The sequence below is a fragment of the Phyllobates terribilis genome, unplaced genomic scaffold, assembly GCF_046119375.1.
Source record: "Phyllobates terribilis strain yellow unplaced genomic scaffold, ASM4611937v1 Scaffold_8__6_contigs__length_399053987, whole genome shotgun sequence".
NCBI classification, from domain to species: Eukaryota; Metazoa; Chordata; class Amphibia; order Anura; family Dendrobatidae; genus Phyllobates; species Phyllobates terribilis.
The window spans coordinates 194,061,429-194,076,914 of record NW_027362768.1 but is presented as its reverse complement, the minus strand read 5'-3'; positions in this window follow the sequence as shown (position 1 = coordinate 194,076,914).

Sequence of the window (15,486 nt, the reverse complement as noted above, 5' to 3'; positions counted from 1 at the left end):
GCAATACCGAAAAGTACAGGAGAGCGTGGAGCGTAGTCTCTGTCAAGCTAGGGAAAGACAAGAGAAAACTTACAACCAGTATGCTCCCGCTGTTCCCCTGGTGCCCGGAGAGCAGGTCTTGAAGAGGAAAAGACGGCTCCACAAGTTGGACGACCAATGGGAGAAGGACCCGTACACCGTACTGCCCTCAAGCCACGACAACTCAAAGATCTGTACAATCAGTAAAGACGGAGGGGAAACCACAGCCATTGTATCCCGGGATCACCTAAAGAAGTGTCCCGAACAGCTACGGAACCCTGAAGAGGAACAAGAGGACCCTCGACCCGTAGAGGAAAGGGAAGATATGGTTAGTACTGTGCTCGGAGACTTCCCTCGGTCTTGGACTCAAGTCAATGGTGCTGTTGTGGTACCCGTCCTCACGTTCCTCCAACCAGCATCCCAAGTGCCTACGGAGACACAGGTAGAACTGGAAGAACAGCCGGTCCAGGAGGCAGAAGGCCCCACACAAGCAGACCAGGAAAATCAACCCTCTGCTTATAGTGAGCCTGCCATACCCCTAGTGAGCCAAAGAGTCCGTAGACGGCTGCCCAGTTTACCCTTGACAGCTCCTATACCCTGTAGCTCAGGACCAATCAACCAGCTCCATAGGTCCACTAGGGTCACTAGAGGCCAGCTGCCCATACGGTGGAGGATCTAAATGTTCAAGCTATTTTATTAATGTTTACCTGTTTATTGTTGCTTGTGTATAATTATGTGTTTCTAGTTATTTATAGGAGTCTTTGGTGGATTTACCGGGAATCCTTTGTGCATATAGTTGGAGCGTAACCCAGGACGGACTGAAAGACTGTTAAGGACTCGGGGCAGGACAGACCCCTACCTGGTTACGTCTCCCTGTGTTGGTGAAATGGACACCTTTGTTTTCTTCAAAGACTGCACCCGGTTGCGGACACGCCGTGACCATCCTAATGTGTTTTTCTTTATTGTACTGTTTCTGTTTTTACTTGTTATGTTTTACAAAAATATGTTTAGTCCCGGAGTACTAAATTTCACTAGGGGGGAATGTGGCACCCCAGGGGTCTGGTCTCCACAGTAATAGCAATGTTATGTCTGAGAGCAGGTGGGAGGTCTCTTGGTCAGGAATCCTATGCATGCCACACCTCCTGCCCAGTCCTGGGAGGGGAAGAACTTCCCCTATATAAAGCTGGGGCTGAGGCAGGGTTAGTGAGAAGAGAAGAGTAGAGAGAAGAATAGGAGCAGCTTAGGAAAGAAAGATCAGGAGCTCTGTGGGAGCAGCGCTAAAAGGAATCAGGGGCTGGCAGCTGAAGAGCTCGCCCTGATTGAAGAGTTACCACCGGACCCGGAGTCCGAGGCTGTGGGGATTAACCCAGACCCAGCAGCAGAAACCGCCCGGCAGGGGATTTCAGGTCCTCTGGCCAAGAAACCCGAAGGCACGGTCACACGCGTGGGACCAGCACCGCCGTCGTGGAGCGGAAGCCACTAGAAGGCCCCGAGTCACCGGCCATACGGGTGAGCACCACACGGTACACTCAGGGACGTGGGCTACCTTTACCCGCCTCTAGCAAGGAAGCCAGAAGAGTACAATTAGTTGGGGAGGCCTACAACTCCGCCTGGCCAAGGGGGATCCCATCTGCTCAAGGACTGACCAGGCCCCGACCGCTAGCCAGTACTCCGGGAGGGTCTATCTTTGTCACCAGTAAAGACCCTGAACTACACCGCATCGTCTCTGAGCGGTTCCTGCTACCCCCATCATCCACGTCGGCTGCCCTGAGGCCAAACCCCTCCCGTTGGGGGTTATACCATCCACGCTGCACCATCCTTCCACCGGCCTCAGCGGTCTGCCCTGCAGCGGCAGCTCCATAGCTGCATTCAACGGGTGGCGTAGTCGTCCTACATCTACTGCTAATATATATCGCCACTTAGTCTGACTCCCTGGGCACGGACCGGGTCATCGCCACGAGACTACTACCCCTATCCGATCCGGCTCCGGGTAGGCTCCCGCGTGCGCAACGCTGCGCGACTCAGGCCCAGGGGCGCGTCACTAACCTCACACAGACTGCTCCCCAGGTCCTCCCCTCACACTGACTGCTCCCCGACCATCCCCTCACACTGACTGCTCCCCGACCATCCCCTCACACTGACTGCTCCCCGACCATCCCCTCACACTGACTGCTCTCCAGGCCTGCAGAAATAAATGCTATTGTTCATGTTGGAGGGGGCAGTGGCTATCCACTAATATGCATATGTATGTAAGGATAGGGCGACATATTATAATATCAGTACGGACAGTAAGATCTTAGCAATGGGCAAAGCAGCAGAAGATGAATGTGTAGATATTGTGGACAGTAGTGAATGACTTGACGCCATGTAACCTCAAATAACTGTGTATTTACAGGCTTTGCCGTGTATTACATTGTATCTATCTTTCTCTTATAGTAATTGAGAATTACCCATGTATACTACAGAAATACCAAAGTTCCTCTATACACGTAGTAGACGATGGTTGGAGTCCCCTTTTATTTACATTTAATTCCACTTACTGGAACAAATGTTCGGGACTCAAGCCCAAATTTTATGTGAACTAGGTTCCTATAATTTATTACTTACGACGCCGACAGGACAAGGTATTTTGGCAAATGAAGCAAACATTGAAAACATTGCCATTAATTGGTCCCTACCATACAGTCTAGTGAAAACAGCGTCTTGTTGATTTTACTTCAAAAAAGAAAACAATGTTCATTATTAATGGTTTTAGAGTAAAAAAAACCTTCATCTAGTATCTCATTGTGTAAGTTTAGCGGCATCTGAGAAGGGCAGAGCTGAAGATAGTAAGTCCATCTTAAGGTCTCCATAAACATTAGAATAATATCAGCCAACCCCGCCAATATCAACTGTCAAATGTTTAGGGGGGACCTACTGGTTGATGGTCAGGATAGCTAATGATCGCCCATGTCCGATTTCGAACTCTCGGTCGCATTGTTCTCCCTGAGATAAACTGTAGCCCAACGCGTCAGCCGGCAGTGGATGTCGTTACAGTTGAAAGCAATGATGAACGAGGGAGCGTCAGCTGATGCTTCCTCCTCCATCATTCTTCCTCGGCGTCTCATATGTCAGCACAGCGGGCGCGATGACGTCACTACATGGGCGAATGAGGAGGAGAGTTGAGTATTGCATTTTTTTTAAATCAATGAGTACAGTGTGGTGGCCATACTACTGTATGGAGGACTATGGGGTGATTTATACTATATGGAGGACTATGGGGAGTGCATTATACTGTATGGAGGACGATGGGGTGTGCATTATACTATATGGAGGACTATACTATACAGTCCCTCACTACCATTAAGTCCACACTCACTGCAGCAAAACAAATATACTTCTCATCTCTCATATCCTCCCTGTCTCACAACCACAACAGCTATTCAACACCTTCAATTCTCTCCTCCGTCCCCCAGCACCTCCTCCCTCTTCTCTCATCTCAGCCAAAGACTTTGCCTCATTCTTCAAGCCGAAGATGGACACCATCAGACAAGGTTTTTGCCTAAAGTCCCCCAGCCCCTCCTCACACCTACTCAATCGTCCTCCTCCAAAACCAGCTTCTCCACCATTAAGGAAGATCAGCTTTCTTCTTTACTCTCCAAATCACACCTCACCACCTGTGAACTTGACCCAATCCCAGTCCCACCTCATCCCTAACCTTACCACAATCCTCATCCTAACCCTAACCCATCTCTTCAACCTGTCACTAACAACTGGTGTCTTCCCCTCATGCTTCAAACACGCCTCGATCACACCCATCCTCAAAAAGCCCTCCCTTGATCCATCCTCTCTGACAAGCTACCGCCCCATATCACTTCTCCCCTATGCCTCAAAACTACTGGAACAGCATGTCGACTTTAAACTGTCCTTCCACCTCTCCTCCTGCTCTCTCTTTGACCGCCTCCAATCTGGCTTCCGACTGCACCATTATACTGAAACTGCCCTGACTAAAGTCACCAACGACCTACTAACCGCCAAATGCAGACGACACTACTCTGTCCTCCTCCTCCTAGACCTGTCATCTGCCTTCGACACAGTGGACCATTCCCTCTTACTACAGACTCTCTCATCTCTCGGCATCACAGACTTGGCCCTATCTTGGATCTCTTCATACCTAACAGATAGGACATTTAGTGTCTCCCACACACACACCACCTCCTCATATCGCCCCCTATCTGTCGATGTCCCCCAAGGTTCAGTTCTAGGACCCCTGCTCTTCTCCATCTACACCTGTGGCTTGGGACAGCTCATAGAGTCTCACGGCTTTCAGTATCACCTTTGTGCTGATGACACACAGATCTACCTCTCTGGACCTGATATCACCTCCTTACTAACCAGAATCCCACACTGTCTGTCCGCTATTTCATCCTTCTTCTCTGCTAGATTTCTAAAACTGAATTCATCATCTTTCTGCTATCTCATTCATCCCCCCTACCTGACCTATCTATCAACATCAATGGCTATTCACTCTCCCCAGTCCCGCAAGCTCGCTGTCTTGGAGTAACCCTGGACTCTGATCTCTCCTTCAAACCACATATCCAAGCCCTTTCCACTTCCTGCTGACTCCAACTCAAAAATATCTCCCGGATCCGTGCATTCCTCACCCACAAATCTGCAAAAACACTAGTGCACGCCCTCATCATCTCCCGCTTTGACTACTGCAACCTCCTGCTCTGTGGCCTCCCTTCCAACACTCTTGCACCCCTCCAATCTATCCTAAACTCTGCTGCCCGACTAATCCACCTGTTCCCCCGCTATTCCCCGGCCTCTCCTCTCTGTCAATCTCTTCACTGGCTCACCATTGCCCAGAGACTCCAGTTCAATATCCTAACCACAGCATACAAAGCCATCCACAACCTGTCTCCTCCATATATCTGTGACCTAGTCTCCCGGTACATACCTGCACGCAACCTCCGATCCTCACAAGATCTGCTCTACTCCCCTCTTATCTCCTCTTCCCACAATCGCATACAAGATTTCTCCCGTGCATCCCTCCTAATCTGGAACTCTCTACCCCAACATATCAGACTCTTTCCTACTGTGGAAACCTTCAAAAGGAACCTGAAGAACCACCTTTTCCGACAAACTTATAACCTACAGTAACTCTCGTCCCACCATACTACTGCATGACCAGCTCTACCCTCACCTACTGTATCCTCATCCATCCCTTGTAGGCTGTGAGCCCTTGTGAGCAGGGTCCTCACTCCTCCTGTACCAGTCGCCATCACGTTTTGTTCAAGATTATTGTAATTATTTTTGTATGAATACCCCTTTTTCACATGTAAAGCACCATGGAATAAATGGTGCTATAATAATAAATAATAATAATTATACTATATGGAGGACTATGTGGATACATTATACTATATGGAGGACTATGGGGTGTGCATTATACTATATGGAGGACTATGGGGAATGCATTATACTGTATGGAGGACTATGAGGTGCATTACACTATATGGAGGACTATGGGGAGTGCATTATACTGTATAGAGGACTATGGGGAGTGCATTATACTATATGGAGGACTATTAGGAGTGCAGTATACTATATGGAGGAATATAAGGAGTACATTATACTGTATAGAGGACTATGGGGAGTACATTATACTGTATGGAGGACTATGGGGAGTACATTATACTATATGGAGGACTATGGGGAGTGCATTATACTATACGGAGAACTATGAGGAGTGCATTATACTGTATGGAGGAGTATGGGGAGTGCATTATACTATATGGAGGACTATGAGGAGTGCATTATACTATATGGAGGAATATAGGGAGTATGTTATACTGTATAGAGGACTATAGGGAGTGCATTATACTATATGGAGGAACATGGGGAGTACATTATACTGTATGGAGGACTATGGGGAGTGCATTATACTATATGGAGGACTATGGGGAGTACATTATACTATATGGAGGACTATGGGGAGTGCATTATACTGTACGGAGGACTATGAGGAGTGCATTATACTGTATAGAGGACTATAGGGAGTGCATTATACTATATGGAGGACTATGGGGAGTATATTATACTGTATGGAGGACTATGGGGAGTGCATTATACTATATGGAGGACTATGGGGAGTGCTTTATACTGTACGGAGGACTATGAGGAGTGCATTATACTGTATGGAGGACTATGGGGAGTACATTATACTGTATGGAGAACTATGGGGAGTGCATTATACTATATGGAGGACTATGGGGAGTGCATTATACTGTACGGAGGACTATGAGGAGTGCATTATACTGTATGGAGGACTATGGGGAGTGCATTATACTATATGGGGGACTATGGGGATTGCATTATACTGTACAGAGGACTATGAGGAGTGCATTATACTGTATGGAGGACTATGGGGAGTGCATTATACTGTGTGGAAAACTATGGGGTGCATTAATGGAAGCATTCCTATCAAAATGGAGATTTCTTGTGCCAAAACCTTTCCCAAAAGTGGTCATTCTCTTCTAGTTTGGTGCATTCCTGGGTGGGACTGGTAACTGGTTTTAAACTTGCCTATTTTGCCATCAGCAATATTGTTAAGTATTCATCAAGTTGGAAACTAGGTTTTCACTTTTTTGCCTGTAGCAAAGGAACTTTTCCTTGCAGCAGCTGGTGGCATTGGTGACAACCCAAATATTTTGGACTTCGTAGCAACCTATTTTCTTGGGTCCCTGTCGGGATTCGGGTGTATACGCCAACGGGCCATAGACAATAATGGTGCCGACAAAGTCAACATGTGTTCTGATGTACATCATTTTTGGGCGCATGCGCCTCCTGGAGGAGGTCACTCAGATGCAGTAGACTGTGTCTGAGTGTCTGCCTCGAGTAGGCGCATACGCCCGAATCCTGTTTTCCGGTGGGTTTGGATGCAAGCCCCTACAGGACCACTACATGTTATAAGAACGCAATGTGAAAGCATCCTAAGGCCACGGCTACACAGTGACTTTGGCCGCAGCACATGTCAATTGTGACCCGGAGGGACCTGCCACCGCAACAAGCAGGTTAGACTGTTTGTGACTTTCTTCACTTGTATTGAGATATAGTAGTGACACCTGGTGAACTTTGACCACGTGACATGTGTCGCAGCCAAAGTCACCGTGCAGTCCTAACCTAGTTTTTAATGTTCTCCATCTATAATGTTTAATTTTGGCATGAGTGGGTTAAATCTTTGGAGCGCCCACATACTTGGATGTTTTAAGGGAACAAGTCCCATTTTCCTAGTAGACATGTACTTCAAGTAACTTGTGTACCGCCAGCAGCCAGCACCGGCATAATCCTCCACAGAGGAGCAGAATACAATGCAAAACGCAATAAGCTTTTTAAGGCTTTTCAGTCGAAACATTTTTCATTATTAAGAGTCGGCCTAAATACAATTGGCATTTGCAAACATTTGGCAAACTCCACTCCTGGCTCCTCGTCTTCATTGGAACGCTGTCAACTAAAGAAAGGATAAAGGATGGAGAATGAATATGGAAAAAAAGAAAGGCTTGTTTGGTCCGATGCAAAAGTGTGGGATGCTGAACTCAAAATTAAAACACTGAATCTGAGAGGTGAAGCTTATTTGGAAGCGTTATTGGAGCTGCGGCACAACATAATCACTGCGGAAATGACTAGAATTTACAGCAGAGGGAAAAATACAATTTACATGGTTTTCCTTGTAGAACAGTTATTAAAATCATGTGAAAATGTAGTAAAAAAAATGACATCGCTTCATAGGACAATGCTGCTGGCATGGAGGTTACACATAAAATCTGTGGATCCCCTAATATTAGGTTGTGCACAGGACACAACACCTGAATGTGCTTCCGGCGTCCCTCGTGCCCAAACCTTGTTCATTTCACGCTGCTCCTCAGGTATATCAGTCTTGAGTATACAGATTAGAGCTAGAAGCTTTTATTGGCAACTGGTCAACGCGTTTCAGGGTCGTATCGGTCCCTTCATCAGGATAGTAATCACTGTCCTAACGAAGATGATGGTATGACCCTGAAACACGTTGACCAATTACCAATAAAAGCTTCTACCTCTTATCTATATACTCAAGACTAATACACCTGAGGAGAAGCACGGCACCAGAATCCCTACTATATATACAGTTGTACTCAAAAGTTTACATACCCCAGCAGAATTTTTCCTTTCTTGGCCTTGTTTCAGAGAATATGAATGATAACGCAAAAACTTTTTCTCCACTCATGGTTATTGGTTGGGTGAAGGCATTTATTGTCAAACTACTGTGTTTTCTCTTTTTAAATCTTAATGACAACCAAAAACATCCAAATGACCCTGATCAAAAGTTCCCATACCCCAGTTCTTAATCCCGTGTATTGCCCCCTCTAACATCAATGACAGCTTGAAGTCTTTTCTGGGCTGTCTAGCATGAACTGTGAGCTTGAGATCTCCCCAGAGTGGCTCAATGATATTGAGGTCAGGAGACTGAGATGGCCACTCCAGAACATTCACTTTGTTCTGCTGTAGCCAATGACAGGTCGACTTGGCCTTGTGTTTTGGATCATTGTCATGTTGAAACGTCCAAGTACGTCCCATGCGCAGCTTCCGGGCTGATGAGTGGAAATTTGCCTCCAGTATTTGCTGATAACGTGCTGCATTCATCTTTCCTTCAACATTTACCAAGTTTCCTGTGCCTTTGTAGCTCACACATCCCCAAAACATCAGCGATCCACCTCCGTGCTTTACTGTAGGAATGGTGTTCCTTTCATCATAGGCCTTGTTGATCTCTCTCAAATGTAACATTTATGGTTGTGGCCAAAAAGTACAATTTTGGTCTCATCACTCCAAATTACCTTGTTCCAGAAGATTTGAGGCTTGTTGTCTCTGTGCTGTTTGGCGTATTGCAGGCGAGATACTTTGTGGCATTTGCGCAGTAATGGCTTTCTTCTGGTGACTCGACCATGCCGCCCATTTTACTTCAAGTGCCTCCTTATTGTACATCTTGAAACAGCCACACTGCTAGTTTTCAGAGAGTCCTGAATTTCAGCTGATGTTATTTGTGGGTTTTTCTTTGCATCCTGATTCCTGAACAATTTTCCTGGCAGTTGTGGCCGAAATCTTTGTTGGTCTACCTGACCGTGGTTTGGTTTTTACAGAGCCCCTGGTTTTCCATTTGTTAATCACAGTTTGAACACTGCTGACTGGCATTATCAATTCTTGGATATTTTTTTGTATCCCTTTCCTGTGTTATACAGTTCAATTACCTTTTCCCGTAGATCCGTTGACAATTCTTTTGCTTTTCCCATGGCTCACAATCCAGAAACGTCAGAGGCTGGATGAAAGATGCAAGAGTCTGTCTGGATCCCAGTAACTCACTCAGCTTTTATGCACACACACTGATTACAAGCAAACAGGTCACAGGTGAGGATGTTAACTTTAGTAGCCATTCAAACCCATTTATGTCAAATTCTGTGCATGTTATCAGGCCAAAATCGCAAAGGTATGCAAACTTTTGATCAGGGTCATTTGGATTTTTTTGGTTGTCATTAAGATTTAAAAAGAGAAAACACAGTAATTTGACAATAAATGGCTTCACCCAACCAATAACCATGACTGGAGAAAAAGTTTTTTGTTATCATTCATATTCTCTGAAACAAGGCCAAGAAAGGAGAAATTCTGCCGGGGTATGTAAACTTTTGAGCTCAACTGTATATATACATCCTGAACAGCATTTACAGTATGTAGGTGTTTTTCAACACAGACAACAGGAGCCCATACACGTTCAATGGGAGTCAAACTATGGGAGTTGACTGTACCGAGTATAGGGCTTTAACCCGATGTGCAGGTGGCCATGTGTATGGGGTGAAGTCTGGATGAATAATAGGCATACAAGAATTTAGCCATCAGCTTCCTATGGTTTATGGCCACCTTGAATAAAACTTCTCCAAAAGTCCATGTTATAAGGCAATAAACACTCAGCGTGCCATTAACTGAGCGGCTCCGTCAGCGGAGAATCTAGTTAGAGTCGAATTGCCTGAAATTTGCAGTTTTACTCAAATTCGAACATTTCAAAATTTGATTTGCAGTTCGGAAAAAAAAAACTTGCCCGACGCCATCTCCCACACTGCTGAACAATCAGCAGGAAAACATCATTTTGCGTTACTGCATGCCTCTCCATAATGCCCTGCAGCTATAATATCTATAGTACATACAATTCATGGAAAGAACAGGTAGTACACTTATCCCAAAACAGGGAGAAAGTCTATATTATATACAATTATTAATAACTTCAATATAGACTACCAATTTAATGGACTTTTTATAGGCTAAATCGTAAAAACAAGATAGTACAAACACGCAAGAAAACGATCAATAAGCCAATATTTAGAAAAATAATTCAATAAGCTTTATTATAAATAGCAACAAGCATGATTTAGGGTAATTATAAATATAAATATAGCCATTCCGAACCTTGAAAAAAGATTGCTCCACTAAGTACAGCATTAAACATCTAATCCACAATTGAAAAGATACATGTATGTAAACAAATATTGACAATCAATACACATACCAGCGGGTGCATAATCTACCACTAGTCAATAAAGTGCCAAGGTGAGTGCATGTATAGTCATTTCAATAATAGTATGCAGTCCATCATAGTCCTGTCTATACATACCAAGAAATAAGCGAAAGGGCTGCAGAGAAGAAATGACAGGGCACAGGAGCGTCACATTAACCAGCTGTAAACGTGGAGCAACAGCCCCGACGCGCGTTTCGGATTTCCCTTCGTCAGGGGGCGTGGAGACTTGTGTGTTCGAATTCATTTAAATAGGACCCGAAGGACCCATGGGCCGGAAGGGGCGTGTGCGTAGTCATAGCTACATAGACACTATCAGCGCTCGCATCACGCCACCGCCGGAAAAACAGGCCCCACGTGACCCGGAAGTGACGCGCGCGTTACAAAGGAGACCACAACACGCGCCGGCATCCATATCACATGGCGATAGCTACAGGACACACGTGACCCGGTAAGAACCATCGCCACAGATACAGAAAGACGGCAGGCGCCGAGGAGCCACAGCACGCACGCGTACAGGGTCATTATTCCAACAATTGTACAGGCTGTATATACATTTATTAGAAAAAGGGGAGGAAGGGGGAATAAGGAATAACAAACTAGATTTTCCATGGCCACATATATAATAGAAGAAGAATAGGAAGAATAGATACATATCAAAAAGTGACACATAAAAAATAAATAAAAATAAAAAATAAAGGAAAGGCGATGTGAAAAAATAAAATAAAGATAGTGACAACATATATAAACATATGCATTTAGAGCCACGACCGAGCAAACACAAGGGGATTCCATCAGGACATCCCACAATGTGTACACACATGTGTGTTAAAAGGCATGATGAATAAATACATAGATTAAATACGTCCTCAATACAGGAAAGAAAGCATGCCAAATATTATAAATAGATCAGCCCATAGATGTAAATACATCAATCGCATACAATGTTGCAACCCGCACATATATAGATGGGTATCTAAATGTTTTTCCACATAGTGAATACATCAAGCCACGTAATGTCCAATTATATGCTTCACTTATCAAAAAATATATACCATTTCCTGGACCATGTTAATAAATGGATTGACTCACATCTGCAGCCCTTGGTGGAGAGTCTTCCGTCATTCCTGAAAGACACAGGGGAATTGTTGAGGAAAGTTGATGATCTTTATATTGAGGAGGACACCATCCTTGTGACTGCAGATGTGGAGTCACTGTATACCAACATTAGACATGTTGATGGACTCACGGCTGTCCAATTTTTCCTGGGGACATCACCTCTTCCGGGACCACTTAGGGATCTTATCTTGGAATTATTGGAATTTACATTAAGTCACAATTTTTTTGTTTTCAAGGGGTCCTTTTTTCTGCAGCTCCAGGGAACAGCTATGGGCGCGGCCTTTGCTCCGGCCTACGCCTGCCTGTTCCTGGGGCTGTGGGAAAGGGACCTCTGCCTGTCAGATCATGAGGAGCCGATGTGCCGTGTTCTTCTCTGGACACGGTACATCGATGACATCCTCCTGATCTGGCAGGGGTCTGAATCCTCTTTTAGGACCTTTATGAATAATCTTAACTCCAATGACCGTAATATCCATCTTACGTATCATTCCGATGTGGATCAGATTGAGTTCCTCGATGTGTCCTTGAGTAGGGATAATACCAACTGTATCCAGACTACTGTATTTCGCAAGCCCACTTCTACAAACATGTTACTGCATGCTTCCTCCTCTCATCCTGGGCATATACTTCGGTCCGTGCCAGTGGGACAGTTCCTCCGTATTCGGAGGATCTGTTCCACTTACACGGAATTTGAGAGGCAGGCATTAGAGCTTAAAGAAAGGTTCTATGCCCGCGGCTATAGTAGACGTATGGTTAAAAAAGCCTATAATAGGGGCAGATTTACCACTCGGAATAGCCTACTATATGGCAAAAGAAGCTCTGGATATGGTACAGAGCAAGTTAGATTTGTCACAAATTTTCATTCACAGTTTCCTCGCCTAAGAGACACATTAGCTAAATCTTGGCACATCCTAAGTAGTGTTGAGCCACCCCCGTAGTGTTCGGGTTCGGTTCGGTTCGTCGAACACCGGGATGTTCGAGGAACTGTTCGTCGAACACCTTAGAACACCGTCGAACACCGTTAAAACCAATGGCAGGCAAACAAAAACACATAGAAACACATAGAAAACACCTGCAAAGGTGTCCAAAAGCTGACAAACTGCTCAGAAGACACTCTCTTTAAAAAAGCCGGCCGGCAAATTCAGCAGCGGCATACACCGGTACCCGACAATTTAGACAAGAAGGAATAGAGCATCACACATAGATTAGATAGATAGAAACATGTCAGTCACACATATAAGAAGCACAGTGACATTGTTGGTTACTGCACTTGTCATTTAGTGTAAAGGATTTATTAAAAAAAATATTAGTGTTTTCATGCACCGTCTCTTTAAAAAAGCCTGCCGGCAATTCAGCATCTGTACCCGACAATTTAGAACAGAAAGAATAGAGCTTCACACATAGATTAGATAGATAGAAACATGTCAGTCACATATATATGAAGTACAGTGATAGTGTTGATTACTGTACTTGTCATTTAGTGTAAAGGATTTATTTAAAAAAATAATAGTGTTTTCATGCACCGTCTCTTTAAAAAAGCCGGCCGGCAATTCAGCAGCGGTACCCGACAATTTAGAACAGAAAGATAGAGCATCACACATAGATTAGATAGATAGAAACATGTCAGTCACATATATATGAAGTACAGTGATAGTGTTGGTTACTGTACTTGTCATTTAGTATTAAAATAAAGGATTTATTATTAAAAAAATTGGCGTGGGGTTCCCCTTAATTTTAGGCTCTAGCGGAGGTTAAGCAGACGGCTGGGGCAGATGTTTGAAGCCTGGGAAGGGGGTAATACCCACGGAGCTTCCCAGGCTACTAATATCAGCCCCCAGCTGAATACATAGCCTTTACTAGCTATTAAAATGGGGGACCCCCCCAAAAAAAATGACGTGGGGTCCCCCCTAATTTAATAGCTAGCAAAGGCTAGGCAGACAGCTGGGGGCTGATATTAATAGCCCAGGAAGGGAGCCATGAATATTGGCCCCCTCCCAGGCTAGAAACACCAGCCGTCAGCCGCCCCAGAAATGGCGCATTCATAGGATGCGCCAATTCTGGCACTTAGCCTCGCTCTTCCACGCTGCCCTGGTGCGGTGGCAGGGGGTAATAGGGTTGGGGTTGATGTCAGCTTATAATGCCAGCTGACATCAAGCCCAGGTTAGTAATGGAGAGGCGTCTATAAGACACCCCCATTACTAACCCCATAGTCAAAGTTAAAAAAAGCACAAACACCCAGAATAAAGTCCTTTAATTGAAATAAAGACGCAATCCTTTATTGTTCTAAATTAAACCATACTTACCATCACGCCCATTCCAGCTGAAGCCAACGATCTCCTGCAATAAAAGAAAAATAATAAAGCAACCTCATCCTTACCTTTCCATGGTTCCCACGACAGCTTCAGCTCTGCTACATCGAGATGACAGGCTGGACCGCAGCAGAACGCTGCCATCCAGCCTGTCATCCCGCAGACACTGAGAAGCGCAGGCTTGCTTGCGCTGCTCAGCGTCTCTCTGTGACGACATCCAGAGGAGCCGAGTTCATGTCCAATGAACTCGGCTCACCTCATGCACGTCACTGACAGCGTGGGAAAATTCTCACGCTGAAGCGCTGATTGCAGGAGAATTTTCCCACGCTGTCAGTGACGTGCAGGAGGTGAGCTGAGTTCATTGGACATGAGCTCACCTCATGCACATCACTGACAGCGTGGGAGAATTCTCCTGCACTCAGCACGTCAGCGTGAGAATTTTCCCACGCTGTCAGTGACGTGCATGAGGTGAGCTCATGTCCAATGAACTCAGCTCACCTCCTGCACGTCACTGACAGCGTGGGAGAATTCTCCTGCACTCAGCGCTTCAGCGTGGGAGAATTCTCACGCTGAAGCGGTGAGTGCAGGAGAATTCTCCCACGCTGTCAGTGACGTGCATAAGGTGAGCTCATGTCCAATGAACTCGGCTCACCTCATGCACGTCACTGACAGCGTGGGAAAATTCTCACGCTGAAGCGCTGAGTGCAGGAGAATTCTCCCACGCTGTCAGTGACGTGCAGGAGGTGAGCTGAGTTCATTGGACATGAGCTCACCTTATGCACGTCACTGACAGCGTGGGAGAATTCTCCTGCACTCACCGCTTCAGCGTGAGAATTTTCCCACGCTGTCAGTGACGTGCATGAGGTGAGCCGAGTTCATTGGACATGAACTCGGCTCATCTGGATGTCGTCACAGAGAGACGCTGAGCAGCGCAAGCAAGCCTGCGCTTCTCAGTGTCTGCGGGATGAGAGGCTGGATGGCAGCGTTCTGCTGCGGTCCAGCCTGTCATCTCGATGTAGCAGAGCTGAAGCTGTCGTGGGAACCATGGAAAGGTAAGGATGAGGTTGCTTTATTATTTTTCTTTTATTGCAGGAGATCGTTGGCTTCAGCTGGAATGGGCGTGACGGTAAGTATGGTTTAATTTAGAACAATAAAGGATTGTGTCTTTATTTCAATTAAAGGACTTTATTCTGGGTGTTTGTGTTTTTTTTAACTTTGACTATGGGGTTAGTAATGGGGGTGTCTTATAGACGCCTCTCCATTACTAACCTGGGCTTGATGTCATCTGGCATTATAAGCTGACATCAACCCCAGCCCTATTACCCCCTGCCACCGCACCAGGGCAGCGTGGAAGAGCGAGGCTAAGTGCCAGAATTGGCGCATCCTATGAATGCGCCATTTCTGGGGCGGCTGACGGCTGGTGTTTCTAGCCTGGGAGGGGGCCAATATTCATGGCTCCCTTCC